A 9,520-nucleotide genomic window follows, 5' to 3' on the forward strand; every position below is an offset into this window, starting at 1 on the left:
ATGTTCTGTAGTAATCAAAACAGCATATTTTTGGGGGCTGGATTCCGCATACAGACTCAAGAAGCTCGGCAGATTTTAAGCAAATTGGCATGCGATGAAAGAAAAGACAGGTAGCAGCTATACATCACTTTCCAATATCGGTTTTGGTGAAAGAACAAGTTACAAACGAAATGGTTTGTCTACGTTTTACATGTCTGTCAATTTCTATCGAAATGTAAGTTAATCGTTTTAAAATAGGGCTTTTCTTAATGCGTACTCAGCTAATATTTCGAAGAGATAGCAATGAAACAGACACCATTTTTTCCGATACTACAAGACACTGAATTCCTTCAATCTTTTAGGTAGTTAAAACGTCTTCAAATTGAACTGAGCATCGTAGTTTAACACCTTTTGGAAAACAAGCCATTAATTTTAAAAGTGAAAAAGCCTACTTATTGTTTATTGTTTGCGTTGTGCTTACTAATGGAATCATGTTTTATACTGCCGTAGTTTTTGAGAGGCGAAGAACAGTTGTAGCAGCACGAATAATGTACCTGATTAACGGTAAAACTACAGGTTTTTGTTCACATTTGTTGTACTTTTTTATTAACAACGCGTTTCAATCGCTCGGTGAAGTAAACAGGACACTTTTGTCGCGCATTGTATACTTAGCAAACACCTTTACCTTTTCCAGGCGCTCTATTTTCCGCGCTAATCGGAATTGGTGTTATCTAAAGCATCTTTTACAACATTCGACAGCCTTCTTTGTACGCGCAAATCTTCTTAGCGACTCCTCCATAACAGGAGATCTTTGTCAAACGGCCAACATTACAACAGATCATTTTGTAATCAAAGCAGGGAAGTGATTATTTCTGCCTTCTGTTGGACAGAACCTCATGACGGAAACAGCGAGACTGCTTTTATGAGTGCCGGATACGGGCTCAGCGATATTCCATTGTCAAACATTGGCAATGATAGAGTCAACACTTAGAAAACAACCACGTTTAACAATTGATAAGGCTACTCAGCTATTTAAAGGAAATTGTACTCAATTTCAGCAAAAGGTGAAGTTAGACAGGTTTTTTGTTCTGGAAACAAATTTATTGCGTAGAAACATATTTACAACTATAATCGTGAAATATCCTTCCATGTATATATACGTTTCATCCACCTGTTCGCTTGGTTTTTTGACTTGGCATTAATAGCCAATAGCTAGATAGGGTTTCGGGTGGTTTCAAATATATGGAGCTGAGCAAGGTAACAGCGTATCTTGTTTTCTTCACGAAGTACCCCGCATGATTCACAATGGACCCTGATTTGTGTGTTTGAGTAAGGGTTTCAAGTCATTTGTCTCCGTTTCGAGTGAACTCAGTTTGACGAATTGTTTGTGTGGAAATCGATAGCCATTCATTTAGCTCTAGCGTATGTTATCAATTGATTTATTACGAATTTAAGTTAGTACGCCTCAATGTGCTTACTAATTCAGTAGAAAACAAAGCTAACAGGTAGGAGGCAAGGGGTCAAGTTATAATTAAAAGTAAGTATCAGTATGTCAGCTTATCTCGAGCAATCGTAAGTACCGCCCCATGCTAATGCATAGCCTGACTAGTCCCGAATCTCTGATCTGAGACGACGGTATTGGGGTATCGATATTAAACACTGAATTGAAAATGTACCGTGGAAATGTAAGAGGTAATATGCAATCAAAAGCAGCCAAAAAAAAAAATTGCTTCCATAAAAAGTGTGTAGCCTTATTGTCAACGCCATGAATGAAGAGCTTTTATAGGGCCCTTCCGTCGACAGGCCACTTTTCATTGCGTCTTCTAATTTCAATTCAAGTCAGTTTCACCTTTGTCTAAAACCAAAGCTTTATATACGAACGATTGTGACGATTATTATAGTATGTTGATTTTCTTAACAAGAGCATAAAGTTTTTATGGTGTAATCGGATAAAAATTATTATCCCATGATCAGGATAGGGCCAGGTGTGGCCTTATTCAAGCACACCTATTAACACAAATGTAACGGCCGTAATATTGGCTACAGTTTTCAGAAACTGAGTTCTACAGTGTTGACGGCCGAGCTGGTCCGTTTAATTTCTATTTAAAAGCTCATCATTTATTGTATGTAGAACTTTACGAGTAAGTTTATTAGTCGAAGACACTATTGAAAATTCTTGACAGATGTATGATCAAGGCTAGTATATGGAACGTGTATTTCCTGATCCTTTAAAGAATTTTCTGACTACACTGATAAATCAAGAAGGGGAAATCCTGCGTATGGCTACTAGATCCGGTTTCTATATCGTTTTATTCTCTATTTAAGCAAATCACTTTATAAACACGAGCATAAGTGTTTCAGAAGGAGAACTTTAAGGCTGCTCATTTATCTCACGCTTTCTCTCTCCACAATATATATATATATATATATATATATATATATATTGTGCGGATATATCGCTTTCGATTTGTGACAAAGCTGACAAGAGACTTTTATTAAACTGCCCAATATAGAAGGTGTAGCATGACAACTGAGAGAGGACTGACGTCGTAACAAAATACACCTTTCCTAAACAAAGCATTCGACAAATACTAATTATGCATCATGTTTTTCTTTTCTAACAAGTGACTCTGAAAATTTCAACAGTATTCAAACTTATAATAATAATAATAATATGCGACAGAAGTCACGCACAGTAAGTTCCACCAAGTTCCACTTCCGTAAATACAATTAAAAATCAAAGATTATTACATCAGCAGCACATTATGGCACTTCAATAAGAGAGAGAAGGAATCGGCACTGGAGTAAAAAAAGACGACTTTCCTTTTCGGATTCCAACATTTTTTCTCATGAAGCAAAGTTCCTCGATTTGATACAAGTAGCGAGATGCTACTCTTTCCGGCTATATAAGGAAATGAGCAACCAATAGTAGATGTCTATGATAAAAACAAATATTTAGGGGCATCCTTTCACTGCCAAGGCGGGCACCCAATAGAGCCAACAAAAAAGCACTTCTTATTTATTCATCCATTTTGGCTCCTTTTAATTGAGAATAGTTTTCAATTAATATAGCACTTTATAGTATTTGACCCTGCGATCGCTTCGTTACTCGAAATTAATATACTCTAGCAAATTTCATTTTACCACAGCTTTGAGATTGTATTCTTTTAAAACTAACGCCTACATTGATCATTTGCCTAAGAGCTCGTGAATTATCCATGCTTGTTGAAAAGAGTCTTCTGCAGCTTCAAAGATCCGGCTGGGATTCCCAATTACGGTCCGACGCGGTCACATGATCACTCTCGTGGCCCATTCTTCATTTTCTAAAAATATAAGGCTAGTGTATTCCTATAAATCTTGTTTATTGTTTGAACTTTCTTCTGTAGTTTCACCTAAAATTGGCGCTTTTACCCTACCTCTGCGTAAATATATCGTCTTCTTTTCAGATAAAAATCATTCTCTTGAAGCAAGCCAAATAACGCGAAAAACTTGCCGATGTCTTTTAGCAAAGAAATGGCTTTTTAAAATCATCCACGCGCGGTCTTTTTGAAATTTAATTGTACGGAATCTCGCCTATTCATGCCATTTACATTTTGAGTCCAATACTGTGAGTCTTAAACGATATGTAAAAGAAGCAAGTATGCTGCCCTAACTGGCAGCTTGGTTATGAAGTAACCGGGTACCTACGCGAAACTAGATCCGTTTAGACGGTTGAGAAGTATTATAGAAGAAACACATTCCCAAGAAGGTTAAGGACTGATCGAATCCAGGCGGCCTTTTTCTTTGGTCTTATAAAAAAAACCGAAGACAGTTTTCTTGTCTCTTGTCCATATTGATATTGCTCGTGGCCCGGTCTCCATATATAAAAATGATGCAGTCACTGATCGACTACAATAAACACGCTAAACAAGATTTAACCAAATTCATTTGTTAAACTAGCACATTGAGCCTATGTTGACGGCGTATAAGCTCTCATTGGGTTTATATCTATAAGATGATTAATAGGTCTTAGGTCCGTAATGTTTAGAAACAAGTCGTGATCCAGATGTTTATATATGTGATCTTTAAGTTCTATTAAAACTTGCTTCAGCCAGGGCCATATTGGCATGATTTAATTACTAAATCATCAAATCTAATGGAAACAACATGATGAAAACCTCAAGAATACGACATGACTATATATGGCTGATAATTGAAGAACAAAGATCATGCGAGGATTACTTTTTGTGTATTTTTTTGCGGAATGGATTCTTTCAGTAAACACCGGTTCTTTTTCCTGAAACGTAATATTTGATTAATGTTATTCTTATTATATTATCGCGATATGCGTAATACAGTCTCGTACGGATTTGTTGTCCATTAACAGTCGATGGCTAGTACCAGCTGTAGTGTCGGCTACTCTACGTATATTCATCGATTTTGCTCGAATCTCATTCATATTAGTACAAATATCACTAAATCGATAGCTTTTCCTGTGACCAGATTTCACTTAATGTACAGTTTGCGTGCTCAGAATGCGGTCACCGTCCGCATTCTGAATTCTCAGATCAGAAGGTCGATCTACATACTATATATAATTGAGCTTGGAATCACCCTCTGCGGAAGGACGAAAACCGTCTCAGTTTTGTCTAGCGACTGAATTTGTTGGCAAACTCAAACAACAATAGTTCCACTAATGCGATTAGTGATCGTCATTGTCGTTCAATGGGTACAGCTGTTGCCTTGACAATGTCATTATTTCCAAAGCAAGTAAAATAAAACTAATAAAGTGAAAATGGCGTAAAGTTTAGTAATCGCTGTGATTCAAGTCCAGGGTTTTTTTTTTTTGCTTATTTCACAGTTTTCATTTCACACCCTTTTACGAAAACTGTGAAACCACGATGTTGGATTTCAATAAACTTTAAATGGTAACTAAATGTTTGACTTTTATGACTGACGTCCGCCCTATTACGTTTCAGCATAGGTCATTTATGCGTGTTGCATTAAAGTTTGACAAATTATATCACACCATTGTACGACACCATTATAGCAACAACAGAATTTCCGGATATGACGAAAGAAACGGTTAATAGATAGATAAAAGAAAGAATTAGCACAACCAATATGCTCAGTATATATACAGAACGACAGAACCTTGTACGAAACCGGCATGTTAAGTTTTCTCCTGAATAAATATTCCGGCTTGTTCGCTAAATCTACCCTCCGTAGCCACTGGTGGAGATGCTATCGCCAGAAATTGTCAGAGAACAAGACAATAGAATGGATTCCCCCTCTCTACACAGGCGCAATAGCAATGAGCCGTAGCGATGCCTACGCGTTTCTCACTGTAGCACTGGACTCCTACTAGATCCACATATTGACAGTTTACCGAGTATGTGAGTTTTCCAATGCACTCATTATCCAGAGTATTGTCTAGTAGTACTGTTGTTTCTAACAGCAGCAGTTGTCGTCGACTTCTTATGGATAAGGATATATTGAGGCCACCCAACGGACCAGACCCATCTGGTCTCATCGCACCCCAAGCCTCCCCCGGACTAAAGCGACCCGTCTGGGCCTCTAGCCACGCGTCGGAGACGCGCCAATCAACAAAAACAACAGCAGCAGTAGTAGTAGCAGTAGCACAGCCGCAGCGGCAGCTCCTGATACGACAACGGTGAGGTCTCGTCGAAACGGCGTCTGTTTAAGCCTCTTTCCTCGTGTATACATTCATAAGTCTGCACACATCTATATGAAGGAACGAAGAGTACAGTGCACATAATCTTTACGAGGCTGCAACCGACATTTGGACACTTCCCTCCAGCTCATGTGTGCAACATATTTGCTAGCTCTGCTACACATTGCGACAGCTAAATCCCACAATGTGAACAAGTCTGTATGTATAGGCAAACCTTTGAATTAGAAGAAATATTAAATGCTATTTTAGTACGATCAGGACGTTAAATGGGTCTCATTGATATTTTTCAAGCTGCAATTACCTAGTAAGGTATGTTGACAATCTTCATAGTAGATATTCGTAGTTGTACGTCGGATACTAGTGTCGTCAAACAGTTAACCACAACACGAAACAAACCATGTGTGGTCACTCCCGGTTTCGAATCTAGACCACTTCACGTTTTCCTACGAGATATGTTACTGCTAGATCATTAAGGAAACTGTATACTAGCACAACAATTGCTATCTGAAGACTGCATAAGGGCTGTTTTTGGGCATAAGCTAATGAAGGAAAGCTTAATCAGGACCAAAGCGTATTAGGAACCGAGCACAGCAAGCCTCTAATATGCAAAACTCAGTATATTATGTTTCTAACTTGTAAAAACTTATAGTCACTCCATAGTAGACTCCATAGCCAGCCATCAGTTTTCTGAGGCAGTGGGGCAGTGCTGTTTGTTCAGGTAACTATTTAAGTTAAAATGGACTCTACCAAATGCCCGTCTATTAAACAAATCCTTGGGTACATAGCTGGCTTGCATCGTGGCATGTTTTTACCATAAACCGTTCAATTATGGAAACAAAGTACAGCATTCGAGTATCCGATCGACACTAAAATGGTATCTTTCTGCGCATGGTGTAGAAGGTTTTCACCTAAAAGAAGTCTATACTGGACGCTGAAGCATCTTATTAGGAACCTTCAAAACACCTCAAGATTTCTACAAAGAGATGCAACACCTGTGTTCTTCGCTGTGATTGAGGTAACTTAGTACTCCTAGAACAATTAACAATTCAGCGTGTTTTTTTTTTAAGTCATAAAACGATAAAACACGGAGTTGTTTTTTGTTTTTGTAGACTCGTATAGCCATGTCGTTAGCATTGAACACAGGGAAGTCCTTGGTTAACTATACAGGGCAATAAACGTATCAAAAGGCTAGCTCCAGTTCAAGAGCACCTAAACAGTATGACTTGTCTCTTCAGGTCATGGATAGGAAGGATTTGCATCTTTATTCAGAAGCTAGCACAGCCTTAAACACAAACAGTCGTTATGCTATTGGTTCGTGCTACTCTCGAGATTGGCACTTAGGTTTGTTAAAGTTTCACCAAATGTATAACTACTTCTTTTTTGTAGCTTATGGCTTAATTTTAAACTAGCAGCTTGGTCATGAATCTGTGCCATGCTGGCCAAATTTACACGGACTACGAAATCTATCTTTCTCTTAAAATCAAGCTTTAGCATGGTTTACATAATGCTCACTCTTGTTTATACGAACGACGACTCGTAGATCCAGAAAGTCTATTTTTGTGTGCAAGCAGTTTCAGAGAGTGTTTATAGTTCTAATGAGTACTGCCTATTTCATGAGGTACAGTGGCACTCAAACGGAATACTTTCAAAGCTTGTTTGTATATGGCGCTTTCTGAATCATCATTAGACACATATCTGCCTGATTCTGACCTTTGCCCCATTCAGTAACTCTAACGTCACCGTTTTCGATTCTTCCAAGAACGACGACTACATTTATTAATTTAATATATTATACACTATGTGGCTAGCAGTTGACGGTCAGAATTGTGGTCGACTAAATAAGAAAATATTATTAATCTTCTGTCTAAGCTGACCTACCTATCAGTCCCTCATATGATATAAGACTAAACCATGGTGCATTATCGATCAGCAAGATCCACAACTCGCTAGGTCAATCCTGTCAATGAAATATCAATACCAGTATAAATGACCACGAACATTCAGCTTTATTTTCGTCCATACAAAACCCAGTCGAAATTTGTCCCAGGCGACGAAAAACCCAGGCGAAAGCGCGCACGCTGCGTTAAGTGTGCCGCATTAAATATTCACCTATCCATGCTAGTTAAGCTATCGTTATGTCTAGAATATTACAGTAACTGATATGAGCGCCACGGCTGATGCTATTTACTCATACTTCGAGTCCGGCGCGAAGAACATTGAATTCATCAACAAAAACAGGCTTCATTTAATCACGCAGGTAAAAATTAAGAAATCCACAAGCATGTGTTTTTCTGTGTTAAATCTGACCATTGCTATTTTACGTTGTTAATCTGAAGTCACTAAAGCTAACATGAGATACTGTTAAGAGGCCAGCCTAGTAGCAGCCTTGTCATTCGTCCTTTTTTGCTTATGGTTATGGAAGTTTAGTAATCGAAATATGTATATATTGTAACTCTGTCTGCTTGTATTCCCACAGAAATACGTAGCCACAGGCAAAATGTCGCTCAAATAACCCCGAAAAATAGACGGCTTCATTGGTAGTATCCTTCTCTCGAAAGAGCTAACAGGGCAAGAGCGATATTTTGTAGGCTATAAAAACCCGATAAATCTACGATAAGCACGATCCTCGATAGTAGTTATGTCGAAAAAAGGCACGGACGCAAGACCAGCTGCACAGGAAAGTTATAATACCTAAAAATCCTAAACCGGTTTGGCAAAAACCTGGTAAGGAAAAACAGTAGACAGGAGCTAACCAGCCCTTTCATAGAAGCCCGACTTTATTTAGGTCCGCGTAGCTGCTAGTTACGGCCCAGCTCGGTATAGCCGAAAAAAGAATTACAACGCCGGGCCCGGATGAACTTCTTAATGACTGCAGCTCACACAGCGATTAAATCAGAAAAATGGCCAGACGTTACTCCTGATACTAACGCCGCGTCTGCCGACGCCTCGACGGTCTCTTCCTTTGGATCTCACGGGGCCATTCCGGCAACACTTACATATATATAAACAATGAACGTAGTCGATTGTAGTTAGTTCGGTGTGCCCTTGTTTTACGTAAACCAAGGCCTAATATTTAGCAGAGCAGCCTCTGAGCGAATAGGATAACAACTATTAAAAAAACATATTTATCCTAACTTGACAGAGTGTAAGCTAAGGTAGTATCTGACCACTTTCACCTGCTCATTTTGACTGGGCTGGCGAACGTCGTATCGAGCGGTTGTCGGCGTTTCTAAGCTGGCGCGATTGTCGCTTTTAAAGTTACAATTGTAAAAAAAAACGTGTAAGATACTTGCTATAAATATTATATCGTTCAAAAGATAGCTATAATCAACGGCTAGTAACATAATAAGCATAACCGTCATTGTAATAAAGTTATTTACATGTGCTCCGGTGGCGCAAAAATCCGCTGCGATTATTGCGCAGGTTAGGCTGGTAGCAGCTAGGTTAACGTATGTGGCGACTAAATAATCAACGTTGACCTGTGGCTGATAGTAACAACGGAGCGGTGAACAGTGGGCCAGCAAAAATCACAGTTCCAGCATATTCGTGACCGAATCCTGGCTTATCTACACTGTCAAAAAGCATCCGTTTTTCAAACAGGTACATATCTGCGTAGACATGGCGAGCTGTTGTCTTGGATGCACTCGTCTGCGATACAGACGCCTGACTTGGCAGATCCGGATCCTATTCTACTATTTAGTATGTACTGTCAGACGGAAATCATGAAAGTTAGTGAGAAGTATGTCATTCTTATGAATCGATCCTCGATAACCTTCGTTCGCTTGATTTCACGTTTATTTTATAATTATTAATGTGATGCCGATCGACTTCAAGTACCGCTAAATTAAGGCTTTACAGATCAGCCTA

Source organism: Varroa jacobsoni, unplaced genomic scaffold (genome assembly GCF_002532875.2).
Source record: "Varroa jacobsoni isolate VJ856 unplaced genomic scaffold, vjacob_1.0 scaffold_788, whole genome shotgun sequence".
NCBI classification, from domain to species: domain Eukaryota; kingdom Metazoa; phylum Arthropoda; class Arachnida; order Mesostigmata; family Varroidae; genus Varroa; species Varroa jacobsoni.